The sequence below is a fragment of the Drosophila virilis genome, chromosome X, assembly GCF_030788295.1.
Source record: "Drosophila virilis strain 15010-1051.87 chromosome X, Dvir_AGI_RSII-ME, whole genome shotgun sequence".
In the NCBI taxonomy this organism is placed as follows: Eukaryota; Metazoa; Arthropoda; class Insecta; order Diptera; family Drosophilidae; genus Drosophila; species Drosophila virilis.
In genome coordinates this window covers 25,198,786-25,217,500 of record NC_091543.1, presented here as the reverse complement: position 1 = coordinate 25,217,500, position 18,715 = coordinate 25,198,786, and the positions used below count along the sequence as shown (strand labels likewise).

Here is an 18,715-nt window from a genome sequence, read left to right as displayed (position 1 = left end):
TTAACATGTTTTAGCTACTGATATCATTGACAGAGCTATGTTATTTCATGCAGTGAGATAGTTTGGAAAATGTAAACACGTTAACAGTGCTGAAATATAGCGTTAGAGTTGCTTTACTTCGGCTGACTGTGAGTAAGTTCTTCTTCTTCAGCAGTGCATCAACATATGGCAGCTACTGCTATCATTGAAAACCGCTTAACAGCGTGCTGAAATGTTGCTGGATTCAATAACAGAGCACCTGTTATGCAGTAACATAGTTCACGAAATGATTACAATGCTTAAAAGGCACAGCTAAGGTCGTTTTTTTCGCTAATATATTTGAATTTGAATTTTCACTTTGGCTACAAGCCCGAACAAATGCCGTTGGTTCGGATCACGGTTTGAGATAAACTTAAGTTTCAATCCGTGAAGCTGTTATGCTAATGATAAGTACAACGGTTGAGCTCCAAGCGACTTATGTTTCTTTACAAAATGTATGTAATGCATAACAAAACTATTCCTTTGCAAAAAATGGTTATGTTTTGCTTGCTTTAAGGTGCTGTAAATAGTGATAAATAAACTAACTAAATAAACCGGACTCCAATCAGTTCGCTGTGGAACCAGTTAACGGCTTTATTAAAATGTTACATTTTAACAAACTCGAGCTCTGTTAGCGGGCTTTGTGGGCGAGTCTCATGTAAACGTATATGTATTACGATTGTATAACAAGCTCTGGTAATTCTAGTTATTGCATAAGGTATTTCATCAGCAAGAACCCTGAATCTTTAGGATATTTTGAACGAAACCCTATGAAACCATTTGCAATGTGACATTAAAGATTTTCACGTTAGCGTTTTTCGAATCGTCTAAAATATTCAATTACTTCGCAAAGGCTTACAGCTGGATAATTCGCTTCGGTTTTTGAGCCATGTCGTAATGCAATTGGCTTCCATTTCCATGGCACAGCAGCAGCAGAAGGCAGCAGCAGAAGGCAGCAACAGCGACAGCCACAGTCCACGCACAGGCAACGCCTCCACCCAACACCTACACCCAACATCCGCTGCCAATTCAGATTCAGATAAATGACGTTGCGAGCTGCTCGTTGAAATTCATGCATTTTGTTGCTGTTGTTGCTGCTGCTGTTGTTGTTGTTGTTGTTATTGCAATTACAACAGTTGCTGTTGCGTCTGCAACTGCTGCCTTTTTTACCTACTTTTTTTTTTGGGTGGGGCTAAGTGGCAAAAATGAAAAACGTTTCTCGTTTGCTGGCAAATCAAAAAATTAAATAATATCGCACATTTGCTTGCGGAAATCAATTCCATTTCTTATTCAACATTTTGATTAATGCAGCCAGCCGATGCAACGGCAACTGCGATGACGACGCTGCAGTCCAATGGAAAATGCGAAATGCAAAATGCAAAATGCAAAATGGAAAATGCGAAAAGCGAAATGCAAAGTGCAAAATGAATCTGACAGACAGCGCGACACACATATTGACTTGGACATGCAAATGGAAATGGATGTGGGCATCGCAATGGAAATGGAAATCGCTTTGCGCATTGGCGAGGACGACAATGGCGACCACTTGACACGTGCTTAAGCGCACACTCGATACGTGGCATGGCGTGGCGGGTTATCGGGCGAGCACGGGACGGATATTGCATACTGCAGTTGCAGCTAGGTGGCACCTGCAGTTCGGATTTTGCGGTCACTTCAATTGCTGCCGTAGCCAATATGTTGTCAAATAATATTTACATGCACTGACATAGATATTGTCATGTGTGTGTTTGTTGTCAAGTGGCGTTGATTGAATGGCATATACAATTTTGTAGCATACTAGGTGAGGCATATTATTTGCCTGAAGAACAGCCCCAAACAGCTTGACCTGGTTAAGCGTAGCAAATTGCCAAACGACACGTTAAGCCCGACCATATACCCAATGCAAGGCTCCGTTCCGGAAGATCGCGCTGCCTGCAGCTGGATGCTGCAGAGGAAGAAGAAACACACTGCGGGTATTACATGGCTCGGACCGGAAACGTTTGCTTTCAGTTTAGACATCACTTGTCCACCCATTTCCCCAACGTGCAAAAATAAAATGTAAATTTTAAAATAAATTTAAAGCTGGGCGGACCATTTGGCCAAACAACCCTTGACCACCATTTTCCAAACAGCGTTTTGGACTTTTGGGAAAATGCTTTTTAAACATAACGGATAAATATATAAAAAGAAATATGTTTCAATGGCGACCACTTGACACGTACTTAAATATGTTTCAATTGAATTTTCACAAAGATCTTTGAGAGTGAGTTTGCAGGCGTTTTCCATCAATTTTTCACACGTGCGCGTAGAATTGCAAAACTCGTATCAGAAAACCCAATCACATTTTGGGAATAATTAGAATTTTTGCTGCTCCATTCGGCATTCTCTGCAATCATGTTCAACTGTCCATTAATTTCTTCATTTTGCTCATAGCTTCAAGGCGAATCGCAAATATATATGTATATGTATTTAATATCGAGACAAGACACACACACACACACACACACACACAGGCACACGCATAGATAAACAATGATATCTGGCTATTTACGGCCGTCAATAAGCCCGCCGCCCACGTCCGACACCGGCAACAACTTCCAACCACGTTCCAGACAACGACCGAAAGTATATAGCCCAAAAACACCGTAAAAGATACAATTCATAAAGCAAACCCTGAGACGTTGCTTCTGCAAGCCCCCACCCGCCTGCAGGCCGACAATGTTGTTGGTCAGGATAAGGCCAGCGCAGAGTTAGACAAGGCACTTGGCAGCAGCAAAACGTTTTATAGATAGCAAAATCACGCAACACTCAGATACTCAAATAACTAGATATGCCACAAACTATGGGACACACACACACACACACACACACATGCCGCACATGGCCTGAGCAACTGCGAAAAGTTTTGTGCTGGTCTCTTCTTATTGTTGTTGTTGTTGTTGTTGTTTGCATTTTGTCAGATGGCATAAATTAGATACGTGCCGCCATCCAGGACACATTGTGAGCCTTGTGTGTGACTGTTCTTTTTGGCCAGTTTTAAAAATAGCCCCGATTATGTATGCGGCCCCCGGCAACAGTCTTCACTCGAACTGTCGTGGCATAAATCATAATCAGCCTTTGCATTCGGCAACAACTGCTAATGGCTGTGCCCGCATGGGGTATACCTATTCCCACAGAGATCGACAGCCAAGAGGGTGAAAGGGGGGGGGGGGGGGGGGGGGGGGCCGTTGGGTGGCCGGTTGGAGCCGTGTTGTGTCAACATGCCACGCCATGTTTGCTATCATCTTAAGCGTGGCCGCAAACTGCAAATTGAAGTTGGAACTCTCACCGAGAACGGGCAAACATAATTTTTTGATGAAATAATTCTGAAGTTTTGTGCAAGCCACTGTAAATGGCCCTCAGAGAGGCAAGCCCAAAAACACAAAAGCAAATGAAACGAAAAGTTTTTCGCGCCAGCTGCTTAATGGCAAAGCAAACTATGCTTGCGCACATTTACCAAAAATCTCTCTTTCACACAGCATCAGCACCAGCACCAGCAAAGTGTCCTCTAAGTAGCTTTTATCAACTAATTTCATAAGGTACTTCACTGCACATGCTAAATTATTTCAATTTAATTTCTAATATTTGCTTGTTAAAGTTTCTTCTATACGTCAAAGATATTAGTGAATTATTAGTTTAGAAAGGAACATCTATTGAAGGATACCTAAGACCATTGAACATTTTTGTTGCTTTTATTTTGAATATTGCTCTCAAATATTGCTTCCATCAATGTCCCAAATAGTAGTCAACAGTCATAGGGGTGTACTTTGTGAACATGGCTTATGTGTCTGAGCGTCGAGCTAAATTTTGGCTGGTCGATGGTTCAAATCCACAAGCAGCAAACTAATCCGCTCTAAAATTGATGTGAATAACACAAAATAAATTCCGTATCACTTGCATTTGCAGAATTTCTTATTTAACCTGGGCAATGCCGGGTAATTTCTTCTAGTGTTATATATGTTCAAGCTGCACTTGCCTTCTTGTTGAAAACATCTAATGAGCTTTATGCAATTTCAGCCACAATTGCATTGGGCGTGGCAGCTCTAAACACAAAGTGCTAATGATACAAAAGAAAAAAACCCGCCGCTGCTGCTGCTGCTGCTGCTGCTGCTGCTGGTGCTGCTGATGATGAAAATTCAATTGGCGCAAAGTCTGTAAAATGGAGCAGCGTCATTTTTATCAAATTATCAGTGACACCGACAGTCCACAACCCCCGCCTGGCAGGGAGCCTGATCACCCACGCGGTGGACACTGTGTGTGTTCGCCTTTCCGTTGGCACACTTTAAGCCACTCCCATTTCGGCTCCGACAACGACAACGACACAAAATGTCGGTCAGTTGCGGTTAAAGAGCAGCTATTCTACCTACCACCTACCTACCTAGCTCTTCAGAATTTCATGCAGCCGCCAACTCGAGTTTCGCAGAGCGCCGAGCACCAGACTCGCGAACAAATTGCGAATAGTGCAAATAGCCAGGAAAATTACCTAATGCGCATTTTCTTATTACAGAAATGTGCATAAGAAAATGAAAGTAATGAAAAAAGCACTCAGCGGGTGAAGTTTAAGTTTAAGTTTCGGTGACGTGCAAATACCCTTCCAGAAAATACCAACACAACAAACAAAAAATACTAAACGTGAAGGAAACAGCAACAAATTTCAAAGTATTTAAGCTTGTTAATAATTCAAAATATAAAAATATTAGAGAAAATCCCAGAACCACATTAATAATTTTTAGAGTAAAACTTAAAAATATATGAGAAATAAGCTGAAAACTGTCATTAAAAATACCATGAATAATAATAACAAAAGAAAATTATATTAAAAAAATGTTGCTCAATTATTATTAGCCATGGAAAGGGTATTACAAGAAAATATAAAATGACAAAACAGAAAACTGTTTGAGAATCGCAGGTCTGAGTTGTAGAGAGTGGAGAGAGGAGAGAAAAAGCAACAACAACAAGAAGAAGAAAAATTAAATGCGCCATGCAAATGACGCAAAATGAAATGTATGAAAATTGAAAATGAAAATGAAAATGTGTCTGAGGGCGCATGGCAGATGACAGCTGGTGGATGGTTTGCGCGCTGAGGTTGAGGTTGTGCATAAAAAAAAAGTAAGCGAAGAGCAGAAAATGAAAAATAATTAGCGCAATTAATGACCACGTAATTAGAGCTTGAAATCTGAAAGCAGGCAACCAACTGCCGGCAACTCTTTTGCTGCCTGAAGAGCCGCCCATTGCCACAATGTGTGCAGCGGCACGTTGGGCGCCCAGCGGACCACCAGCAGCCGCACCACTTTCAATTACCTTATATAGTAACTGCGGCCATGTTTGATAAATCTATCGTGGCCAGCTTCCTTTTGTCAGCCGATGCGGTTCTGGACGACACGCTAATGAACGCGACCCATTTGCCCATTTAGCTATTTGTGCGCGCATTTGCAATGGTGCCCAACGTGGGGCACGGGGTGTTTGTTTTTTTTTTTTTTTTGCATAGTATACTGGTTGGGGAAAACGGAAAATTCAGCTGCTGTCATGACATTTCTTTATCAGCAGCAGCGGCAGCAGCACCATCAATCAGCTCTCACTAATTAAAAAGTGCCTTTGATAATGCCAAAATGGTAATAAACGAATAAGCGAATGGGTAAATGGGCGAATGGGCGAATGGGCGAATGCACTCTTTACATTTGTGGCCAGAGTGTCATTGTGTGGGTGAGTGTGATTATGTGTGTGTATGTGTGTGTGTATTGGATTATGTGTGTCAATGTGGTTGCTGCGCCACAATTTGTCAAATTTCAAGTGGTTGGAAATTGATGCGTACTTAAATTAATGCCGCAATGGGCGCACTCAAGTAGAGGCAGAATGGGCATGGAATGCCCAAACTGGCATGGGGACACACGCACACACACACAAGCAGCACATCTTGGGAGAGACAACAGCAGTGCTGAACTTATAAACAACTTAAAAATTCATTGTGTACACATGGTGCCCATGACTTGGGCGCCGTGTCTTGCCCGTGGGCATGTCCATGTCGGGGAATAAACGCACACACAGACCGGCAGACCGACAGACCGACAAATAGACGGACAAACAGACACACATAGAGACGGACAGACAGACAGAAAGAGATGCCACAAGCATACACATAAACATTCGGTGCTGGCTTGAACTGAATGAAAAACGAAAAACTGTCATCATGTGACGGGAATCAATCTAAAGTCATTTTATAACCCGAAGAGTCATAAATCTAACTTTAATGTTTCAAACGTGACTGCGGCACGAGGCACCAGGCAACAGCCGCAGCAGTAGCACCAGCAGCAGGCAGCTGCCCCGCGGCACCACGCCCCTGTCCAGCTGGGACGCCCCGCAGCAGCCAGTATATGTTGCCAAGAAGCTGGAAGCCCTCGGGCGTTCGAATTGGAAAAGTAAAACAAGCAAATGAATGTATTTCCGTTTCGGATTTTTCACTTTCCGGCTGTGTCGCAGCGTGCTGAAAAGTGTTGCCGCAGAGTCAGAGTGCCACAGTGGCAGCGGCAAGGCTGGCAGGTGGGCATGGCCCCGGCTGGGGGCTAACAATAAAAAATGACAAAACGAGCACATGAATATTGCGGGGAGGAGATCGGGCAACTTCGGTACGGCTTGGTTTGGTTGGGTTTGGTTTGGCTGCCAAGCAAAATACATAGATGGCATTTTTATTAAATGGGTATCAAAACTATTTTACGTGTCTGGGATCATAGTTGAAAAGCGATGCAGCTGTCTCGCTCGCACTCTAGCTCTCGCTCCCTTCTTCGTTTCTTGCTTGCGTGTGTGCGTGACTTGCAAAAAAACAAAAGTATAGCGTGCTTACGTGCGCCCCATAAAATGCATGTGCGGTCAAATGGCGAAGACCAAAGACGAACAATGCAGACTCCAACGGTTTGTGTGTCAGTGTGTGTGTGCGTGTGCGTGTGTGTGTGTGTGCGTGTGCGCGCGTGCGAACAGGTTTTATTAAGTATGCCCGCAAAATACCGCAAGCAATCGTAACCCAGATATAAACGGATCTCATTGTTCATGAAAACAAGCTTCAATTAATTTCATAATTGCCGCACATATACAGGTATTCGCATTTTGACACCTATTAAAATTGTTTAGTCCAATTAGTTGTTAAATACCTTTTTCATTAGCAATCAACTATGCAATCTATTACAAACCTTAGACAGATTTTCGATAAATAGACTAATAAGAAAGCTGTAACTGGCAAATTCAAACTGTATTTATGGGAAATAATCTTCTATGTAATAAAAATCAATTAACATAAACCGAAACTGTTATGATAACAGCTGTTAAGCATAGCTGTTATTTATACAAATCAATATAAATAGAATTAATTTGCCGAATTAATGAAATATCATCATTTGAGAACCAATCGAATGATATATTTTCCTGTTCACCTAATTCTCAGGCCAAGGTATGTATATTATAAATATTATGGAAAATCGAACGGCAAGAACCGAAATTTCTTAAAGTATTTTTATATAAAAACGTAAATACACAAAATTACGTTCAATTTGACAGTTACCGATTTGAATATTATTTTTTTTTTTTGTCTGCCCTTCGACTACCCCATGACTGTCTCAGTCTCAATTGCGTATACGAATAGAAAATGCCAAGAGAAAATTCGCATATTTTTAATATTCACCTGTCTGCCAAATTTATCGACACATTTGCCGCACACATACGCAAATACCCGCAGATGTGGTCGCCTGGGGACACACATACACATGCAGGGTAAGAGTATGCGTAATTTAATCAATATGAAAATCTTATTATTCACTTACTCACATTTGTATGCAGAAATATTTGAGTCTCTTACCTGCAATGAGAGAGGGAAAATGTATAAATTATTTTATTTTATTTCGTTATTATTATTATATTATTATTATTATTATTATTATTATTTCTTTCTTGGTGCTTTCGGGTTTCGCCTCATTTTAAATTCAATTTGGCTGCGAAGACTGAGAATATTTTTATACTTTTGTGGTTCGCATTTTGAGCGACAATTTCTGGGATTTAATCACATTACGGTCATATTTAATTCATTTTATTACAATCGTTTGCTCTGCAAAACGATTGTGTTTTGTGTTGTTGCCGTAATTGGTATGGTTATTGTTTGATGGTCACCCCACGGAGCTGGGCTGGTTTTCAGCACACGATTATCAAACTTCACGCTGTTCCCTCAACTTTGCGCGGCTGGGAAATGCGTTAAGGCAACATTTCATAATGGCAACGCGTTGAAATTGTAACAATTTGACAAACAATTCAATTAATGCAAATTACAATGGCCCCGGCTAATGAATATTTAACGATTTAACTAATTTCAATTTCGGAATATCGCTAAAGTAAACGAAAACAAAGCCCGACAACAAAAACAAACAAACAAACAAACAAAACAAAGCCCGTTATATCATACATTGAGAGCAACAGCTGCGATGATATGCAAAGAGGAATTCGATTGTTAATTGAAAATTGTTTACTCGCCTCAAGCTAACGCTGCCAATCAACCAGTTAACAGCCAGCAGTAAGCGTTCACTGCTTCAGAGAGACTTAATATTTATGCTTGACCAAGATCTGAACGAGACGAAGACGACAAGAACTTAACCTTGGACAGATTCTACCTATTTCGCTTTATGTTAAAGTAATCTTAATGAATCCCCTTCTATGCCTTGTGCATTTCATGACAAACGTATAATACCCTCTACAGGCGCAGAATGAAAGCTGCCTGCCAACAAGTTTGGCCATTGGAATCAATTAACGCAACGTTTCACGCTTGACTTATGCCTAACAAGTTCGCTGAAGTCACAATTTTGTACGCAAATTGAAAATCGAATACATCGAATAACAGTTTCGTTATCGATCCATCTGCATTGTGAAGAAGTATCTGTTGCTGAATGTATTTCAGAGTTATTGTTGCCACTGTGCACAGTTGGCCTGTGGTATACAACATACATTCGATTGTTGTTTGTTACTTCTGATGTTGTTATTGTTGTTGTTGTTGTTGTTGTTGTTGTTATTGGTCTTGTGTTTGTGCTACTGGCTTCATGTAAAAGCAGTTCTGTAATTATGCCAGAAAGGCTACGTAGTTTCTCTTGTTGTTGTTGCTGTTGTTGCTGTTCGTGGCTTATTGTTCCAACTTTGCCAATTTGGACATTGTCGACAGAAGTGAGACAACTTTTAGCCAGCTCCAACTTCATTTGGTTCTATTGTCGTCGATGTTGCTTCTGTTATTTGTTGCTCTTGTTGCTGTCGCTGTCACTGTTGTTGTTGTTGTTGTTGTCGTCGTCATAGCTATAACGTTTATTAATAAGTTTGACTGCACAATTATTGTTGCTACGCTGCTGTTGCTACTCAGCTGGAACTGTTGTTTTTTCTACCTGGCAAACTTCTGGGGTCTGGGCTCTGCCTTAGCATGACTTGTCATGAAAATGGCCCCCGTTCTACAACAAAATAAACGAGAAGAAACCAGGCACATTCATGAGACATTGCCAAAAAAAAAAAAACACAAGAAAACAAAAAAGTGAAAAAAGCAGCGCGCTTAGAAATTAGAGCAAAGTGCACTTTTTGATGACTTTTGATTTGTTTTACGATTTGCTAGCCATGAATATTTATTGTCATGCCGCTCAGAGGCTCGCCGGCTGCCGTTTGTCAGTCGTCGGTCTTTAAAATGCACGAACTGTGCTGTCATGGCAGCAACATACAACAACATACAGCAACAAATTGACACGCCGCATTACTCATACGCCCCGCTGGTCATAAGGCAGTCGGGCAGGCTGACTAACTGGCTGGCAGGCTGGCAGGCGGGCATCTTTTTAATTGATGTTTATTTAACGTTCAGCATAATTAAGTCTGTGGCAATATTTAAAGCATCGTAAATGGGCATTATACGAGCCATTAAATGAATTTGTAAACGCTTCACTTGAACTAGAAGTCTCAGCGAAATGCCTTTGGCTCTGGCTTCAGACCATCTTCTGCTTTTATGTATGCCGAGATTGAAGCTCAAGCATTTCATTCCATGCCATACCAACGCACGCCATTCCTTGCAATTCCATTCCCTTCTGTTCCTAAGAGTTACGCGTTTTTGCACTTCAGACCCTGCCATAAACGCAGCAAGACGCGTATTAACACTGTCAAGCAGAGCTGCACTCTTGTAGCTACGAGTAGTTTTTTCCTATCCAAATTGTCTTCTATTTTGGTGGCCTTAACGACTTGAAGAGTCGTTAAATAAGAGCAACAACTGCGCCAGAAATTGGCAGACGCCAACTAGTCCTTTGACCTCGCTTCATATGCAACGACATTTGCAACATTGGAATATGAATATTTTGACTATTTTGTTTGCTACTTTCAATAAATCACCATTAAAAGAAATTTATTAAAATGTTTCTCGACAAAAAATACCTTACCAAAATACCTGGCAAATAGTATGCATTGGGCTATATGCTATAATTATATGGGAACAGTGGGAACACAGACAGGTTTATTGCTTATAAATTCTTTGTATATCTTCGAACTAACTTAATTTGCAGCTTAATGCATTAGTTGAGAATTGACTTACAAATTTGCCTGTATTCTTTTTTATAAGTATTAAGTGTATAAAAAGTTGCTTCATTTGTTAATAAAGCAGATACCTTTGTTCTAACACGCATAACATAAAAGTTACATCATTCCAAAGATACTTTTATGCAAGCTTTTGTATCTTACAAAAGTGCTTGTCAAAAAAATTAAGCCATTAGGTAAAAATAATACTCATATCGCACAGATAACTTTGCATCTGCTTCTGTATCAAAGCCTTGTACTTATCAGATACAAGATAATATTGCGTTATAATTTTAAATATTATCAGTTGCTTTGTTTTTATCTTACATGTGAGGCATACATTTCAATTAGATACTTTTGTATCTTTAATATTCAGTTGTATCTTAAGCTTACCTAACCCACTTGAGTAAATAGATACTTTTGCGCTTTTAATTAGTTTGAAATATTATTAGTTGCATTGCTATTATTTTACACATGCAACAGAGTATCACATTTAAAGATACATTTGTATCTTTATTATTCAGTTGCATCTTAAGCTTACCTAACCCACTTGCGTAAATAGATACTTTTGCGCTTTTAATTAATTTGAAATATTATTAGTTGCATTGCTATTATTTTACATATGCAGCACAGTATCAAATTTGTGGACACTTGTTCGTAGCCCACTTGCGTATTAATTAGATACTTTTGCGCTCATAATTAATTTGAAATATTATCAGTTGCTTCCTTATTATTTTACATATGCAATAGAGTATCAAATTTGTGGATACTTTTGTATCTTTAATATACAGTTGTATCTAAAGCTTATGTAACCCACTTGCGTATTAAGAAGATACTTTTGCGCTTCTAATTAATTTGAAATATAATCAATTGCTTTGATTTTATCTTACATATGCAACCGATTTTTCTATAAGATACTTTTGCATCTTTAGTATTTAGTTGCACCCTGTGGATTGACAATGTCAATTGCGTTGGAATAAAACTAATAAATAAGTCAATCACAAACGAACTGCGCCGTAACGGATTGTATCGCATAGTTATATAATTTGCCCAGCAAGGGTCCAGTTGGCTAATCGAACGCCAGGGGGGCAGACGATGGATGGAATATAGTTGTGCTAAAGTATATGCGGCTGGGGCTGGCTTGGGAATGATAGTAGAGGCAAGGCTCTCGGCTCAAGCAGGCGCAACGTGATGTAATTAATAAATGCACTTGACAACGTTCACTTAATAATTCTTTAGTGCAAAATCAAAAGCCAAAAGTGCAAGAGGCAACTTTTACCCGCCGTACGTGACCAATAACAAGAAATTTCTTATTTACAAGGCTGCACGACCAGGCCGCATCTCATGTCTCACTCTATGTATGTTTATATAGACATATATATAACGTGATATATATATATATAGATATATATATAGATATATATATATATATATATATATGTATATGGATATGGATATGTTTGTGTACATGTATATACGGCTGCCTTTGTCAGTCGCATATGCGACAGTCCTGGCTGCCGCCGTCGCCAGTCAGAGCCATTGTAAAGTCAGTGGCCTAAAAAACATTATGAAGTTGCTCACTTGATCGTGCAATGTACCTTTTGATTTTGTTGCCCAGCACTTGGCACGTTCCAGGCGAACAGAAATTTTTGGGGAATGGCATGGTGCGTCTAACTTCTCTGTCAGCCCTTTCTCGCTCTCTGTCTTTCTGGATACAGTGTAACAAAATTAGCACAGCTGCTGACTAAATCGAGAAATGGGCAATGCCTGTCAGTGGATTTATCTGTCTGTCAGTCCTTCAGTGTGTCCGTCTGTCGGTCTGTCCGTCTGTCTGTCTGTCTGTTTGTCTGTCTGTCTGTCTGGCCAGTATCTGTGTTCGCATGGCATTGATTGTTTCTCCTGATGATGTGTGAAAAGTTTATTTGGCCAGTAAACATCATGAAATGCTAGACAAATATACAAATCCAAAATGCGAAATAGATGCAATAGCAACAAAAACAACTGTATTTATTTTTCTGTTTTGACATGCTACCCACGCGCGCTCAGCGGAGTCAAGAGTTAAATGGAGCAACTGCATCAACCAGCCAACAGCCATCATCCACATCAATATCATCAACAGGGGCAACCGCATCAGTAGCCGATACACAGGCTATTAAATGCCCAGATGCATTGGCACAGTGGCAGCCACAACAGCAACAACAACAACAACAACAACAAAAACATGAGAATGCATTTAGCAAATGCAAATCAAATTTATAGACCCTGCCGGCGGCCTACAGCGACCAGTTTAAACTTAACAAAACTGGGAAACTAGCAGCTGCCCAAAGCCGGGAGCCAAACAAAGTGAAAGTGCTCTAGTTATGAATGGTCGACTATGTGTTACCCTATACATATTATACGGCTCACGTTATGCAGCATCTGTGCTTCTTGCATCCCCAGCTACACATTATATTTTTCCAAAATAATTCAATTTTTTATAATCAAAAGTAAATAAAAACTTTCAAGACTGTACCTTTGTACATGAGCTTTTTTTTGTTACTTTAATGTGTATCAGAGAAAGATATCCTAAAAGTAAAATAGAGTATGCTATACAAGAATATACATAACAAATTTGGTGTATCTAAGGCTCAAATTCGTCGAGCTCTGCAATTTTCTAAATCGAAATTTATCGTTTAATATGACAATGGCAGATGTTATTAAGGTTATGTAGTTTTTGTAGTTAGTTGGGGTCGAGATTGCGATGCATTTACAATAGACCCAGAAATCAGAGAAGAACTTCTCAGATACCTAACTGGCTTATTATATAAATACAGATAGTTGGCAAAAGAAACGGATAGCTGAATCGTAAGAGTATAAAAGCAAATGTTGCCTCTTCTGGGACACACTTGACAAATACTTATTGTAAGCAATAAGAAGTTATAATTATTTTAATTAATGTTCATATTTATATTTCACTTTTAGCGAATGCCTATGAATAATTTGCTTTAAGGTTCAACGGCCTTTGACTGGTAAATTTTAACACTTTGCTCTGCTTCTTGCTTAAACAGCGAATTGAATGCGTTTGCACACACACCCTCGCACACACACACACGCATACACAAATGTATGTGTACACGTATATACAGTATACATGCACGCACACACACAGACACACAGAAGCAAAATGGCAGCCATATTGCTGCGGCTTTTGCCCGAATTTGGTTGAAAGTTGGCTCGTTGGTAATTTATTTAAATTCTGTGTGCGCTTTGATGAAATGCATATTTGCTGCAGCATTTTCGTTGGCTTTAATGCTAATGCTAACTAAAAATATTTGAAATTATCAAAATACAAAAAATAAACAGAAGCATTTTAATTAATTGAACGCAAGTGCAGCAAATGGCATCCAATGAATTAGTTAACAGCCGTTTTGTGGCCGCCTGCCGCGTTGCCCTGTCGGCCCATTAGCCGTGGGCAGCCTTTATGGCCTATATATATATGTATAAAATTTATAAATTATCGCATTTGTAGCATATACGTGTTGTGAAATGCGTTTGCTCGTGCCTTTAAAAGAGAATATTTGATTATTAGAAAATTGCCTAAGCTCAATTCTGCTTGAATTTAGCTTTAAGCATGAAACTTTGAATTGCTTCAAGCAAGCGCCCGCCTTCCTCCCCCTTACAGGAATATTCCTCCCCAGCATCACACATTCCAGTAGCGCCAGCAGCATTGTTCAAATTGTCGCATTTCTATTTATCTATGGGTCTTTTGGAAAATTTGATTTATTTTGATTTAGTTACTTTTTTGCCGACAAGTTTAATTAACTTTGAAGCGTGCGGCCGCTGTAAGCTGAAAGCATCATCATATATGTATTCATGTATATTACAATTCAGCTTGTTTGCTATTTATTTATTTATTAAATTTTATACAATTTCACGGGTCCGCCTCATGCTTAGCCATTTTTCGTTTTGGCATTTTGTGAAGGCATTTTTAATTATTTATTTTGTGCAAATAAATCCGGCTCTTCAATGTGCGAGTGAATGTCTGTGTGTCTGTGTGTGTGTGTGTGTGTGTGTGAGTGTGTGCATGGGCTCGCGGTCATAAAAATGGCGCACATAATAACGAAAGCTTAAACGAGCACAGCGCACACACAAGCACACACAGAGAAAGATACCAAAACACTCACGAACTTATTAAATATAAATGGCATTTTGTTGCCACTTCCCCCCACTCCCCCACGCCGCGCTCCAGACTAAGCCACAAGAACAACATCAGCAACATTTAAAATCATATATGTGCTCTTGACGTTCTCAGCAGCCCACAAATATGCCACAGCTTCTCTAGATAACTTTTTTGATGCCTTTTTTGCATTCTGTTCTGTTCTGTTCTTTTATATTATAGAAATATAATATTATATTATATATTATATAATATCTTATAAATATATAGAAATATATACAAATTAATTCAATATTTTGTATAGTTTAGTAAAGGAATACCTTTTTTGAGGAAACTTTTGAAACTTCTTTGGGCATTCAATAAAATATAAAGAAAACAATAATAACAATAATAATTTATATCGTATATACATATCTAATATACACTTAAATAGTTAAAAATAAAATAATATGAAATATGCATAAGTTTACGTCGAACGCTTTCTGAAAACCTGTCATTGTCTGGGTCTTTGGTATACCGAGAAAAAAAAAACAACAACAGCAAGAGGGAACGAAAAAAATACGTAAATGAAGGCAAAATTGTGCAAACAACGTGAACAGCAGAAAAATATGCCATTGATGGGGCAACATCCCTAAAGCGCGCTCTTGCTAAAAATTTTAATTGGACTTTTTCGTGTTGCGACAACTAAAGTGCACAAACAACAAGCAAAAACAGTTGTGACGTCCAAAACAATTTAATACCTTACCAACAGATGCCACTCATATAAAAAGAGCAGTTCTTGGCAGAAACCAGAAACCTATTATGTGCACCAGGCAAGAAAAATAACAATAATAAAAATATTAATAGAACTAAATATAATATTTAAACCAACTTTTTTGAATTTTTAACCGTTTCAATATCACAATACTTAAGAAGTATATTGTTGATTACTTAAAGAAATGTTCTTAAAAAAAAAAACAATAATGATTTGTACCCAAGAATTCTCTCTTTCAGCAATGATTCTCTCTCTCTCTCTCTCTCTCTCTCTCTCTCTGAGAATTTTTAATTCGCGATCGATTGTGTATTATAAGAACACATATCTTAAACAAAGAAACCGAATCTTTGTAAAGTTCAATAGACTATGCAAATGCATAGAAAGAATATGTAAGCTTATAAAATATTTTCGCATTGATCTAATAATATCTGATTAACAGACTTTGCCATATGCTGTTTATAAGACACATTATTTCAATAAATACTATGATAAAATGTTACTCAAGCAAGAACCTTCCATAATGAAATAATGGTAATAATGAAATATCTTCTTGATGTGAGAAAAAGTATTACAAAACAAGAGAACATTTTACCGAGATATATATATCATAGCTCGAGAAGTAGAAATCTCTATGACATTTCTGTAAGATCTAGCTGGTGGAATCGCTAGGATCACTAAAAGCTGAAAAGAATCTGCTTGAAGCTTTGGTCAGTTTTTTAATTCAATTCGCTTGGCCTTTGCTCTCGGCCTTTGTTTGGCTTGGCAAGACAACTATTTGGATTTTTTTCTACCAGTTTTTTTTTTGTAGGACCCAACCGACCATATTTAAGCAGCAACCTTTGTCAAATTGAATGGGCTATCCACAAGCTTAATCGTGTGCCCACAATGCGAAAAGTCGTGGAATGCTTTTTTGCTGTTGCTGGCAGTGGGGTCTCTGCTAAAAAGACAGCGCCTGGCTGACAGGTGGAAAAAGGTCGCGCGTACACGACACGGCACAGCCGCTGAACCGCCAACGTGTGTCCACCCAGGTACCCTTCACACTCGCTCTGCACACACTCACACACACAGACACACACACTAACTAAGAGACAGACACATCCCTGTTGCGCCTGAAGCCTATGGCCGGGCCAGTGGTTTGCTGGCTTGCTGGGTGAGTGCGGCGCGTTTGTCCCTGTTCATTACTGCGGTTAATTTGTTTGTTCTGCCCGCTGTTCTGTTTGGGGTTCACTTGAAAAGCTGTACCTAACAATTTTTGCGCTCGCTTGAGTTTTAATATTTTTTTTCTTAATTTTTGTTTTTTTTTTTTGTTATGTTTTTTAATAAGCTTCGTTGTGGACAGGTGCAAAAATAAAGTAAAGAGTGTTGGACGAGGCGCTGGTGGTGCCGGTGGTGGGGCACAGGCAATCATCTGCTGGCACGTTGTTGACATCAAAATAATGACTGTCGGTCTGGGGATTGAGGACGCGGCTGTGCATGCCAATGCGGATGCGGATGCGGATGTGGGATATATAGAAGTGAATGAGGCTGTCGATTGTGTCGGGCAGCATGGCCCAAAAAAGGCCACAGTAACAACAACAACAAGCGCGTTTGTGGTGGCGCCAAGGCAAACATATGCACGAGATATATAACACACACACACACACACACACACACACACCAATACACACGCGCGCATACATAAGCACAAGTGGAACATAAAACAGCAGCCAAGCAGTTTGCCCCACTCATCAGTCGCCTTCGCCGCGCGCCACTCACACTCGCACTTGGGATCATCATCACAGCATCACAGCATCATCATCATCAGCATAGCACGCTCATGTTTCTGGTCTCGTTGTTGTTGTTGTTGTTCTTGTTCTTGTTAATTACAAAAAAAATGCAAAAGCACGAAAATGTTGCTGTTTACCAAATTAAATGCTACTAATTGGACGAGTTTAGCGGCGCTCAAGTATATGGTCTGCGACTGTTGAGCTGCTTAGGCTCTTGTAAGGGGCTGTGTGGTTGGGTGGTTGTAATGTGGTGCACGGCAAAGCCTTCGTAAGTATCCCGATGCCATGGAATTTTTAATGAAAATTTTCATTAGTATATATGTGTGTGTGTATGTGCATCGTTAGCATCAAAAGTGAAGTCGCATCAAAGTTTTGCATATTTCAAGCACAACTTGCACCTCTTGACAACCAGCAAAAGCTCAAAATTGAAGAGGTATGTATCTCATATCCGACCAAATGAAGAACAAAATGAGATCTCAGAGGTGCGAAGCAGCTTTGTGGCAAAGGAGAACAGAATTTAGTGGAAAGCTGAATAGACAAGGGTTGATACGAGCAATGCCGGGCAATAGGTGCTAAAAAAATAAGAAATCCAAAGTATTGACAGTTTCCAAAGTAATTGGAAATTGCTTATCGGGAATAAACTGATTTTGAGCGCAAACGTTCAAAGATATATATTTCCCCATTTAGTATATACTTAGCATACCATATACTAAGCATATAGCATACCTATGCCTCCTGACAGGCGAGCAGATCATATGCATTGCATATGTAAAACAAATAGTACAACATTTGATTTGTATAAATACAGAGAAACGTATCGATACCATTTGCCAGCACCAGGTATCGATAGATGCCTCTTGCCCCAATTGAAAAACGCATTGCATACTTTGCAGCGCGGCTCAGCGAAAGCAGCTTCAAAGGAAACACATAACGAAGCCCATTGAATGAAGAACATAAAAATATAGAAATAAATAGAACAAACAACTATAGAAAAACCGATTCGCGGTTAGTCAAAGCCAACGCACTCTTAAGTCACATCTGAGAGAGGCGAGGGCGTTAGCGGTGGGATGGCATTATAGAAAGCTCTGGTCAACTGTGGCCAGCTGCGGCTTATGTGGCTCTCGCTCTCACTCTGACTGGCAGCAGGCAAAATGGCGCTTGCATGTAAACATTTAAATCTGTTTGCAAATTATGCACGTCAGCCACAAAAGCGAACAGGAAAAGCCGAGCGCAATGTGAATAGACTGACAGCAAAAAAAGTGCATGCCCAAAGTGCTCTAGTCGGGAGTTTTTCACTGGGCGATACTCTGTATCATACATGAGCTTTTGCCTTTACAGATACCGATACCCTCTATCATATACAGTTTATCATATATCATACAGACACACACACAAACGCATCCACGCACGTTTTCCATGTGG

At 39.6% G+C, this 18,715-nt stretch overlaps 1 long non-coding RNA gene across 1 annotated transcript in view; it reads right to left on the bottom strand.

The window, feature by feature from the left end:
* Nucleotides 1-7,323: 7,323 nt before the first annotated feature.
* LOC116652054 (uncharacterized) overlaps nucleotides 7,324-18,715 on the bottom strand; it is a 33,643-nt gene continuing 22,251 nt past the window's right edge. Inside the window, exon 3 of the long non-coding RNA XR_011416115.1 lies at nucleotides 7,324-7,900. This is a non-coding gene — a long non-coding RNA (uncharacterized lncRNA). The remainder of the gene's footprint in view (nucleotides 7,901-18,715) is intronic.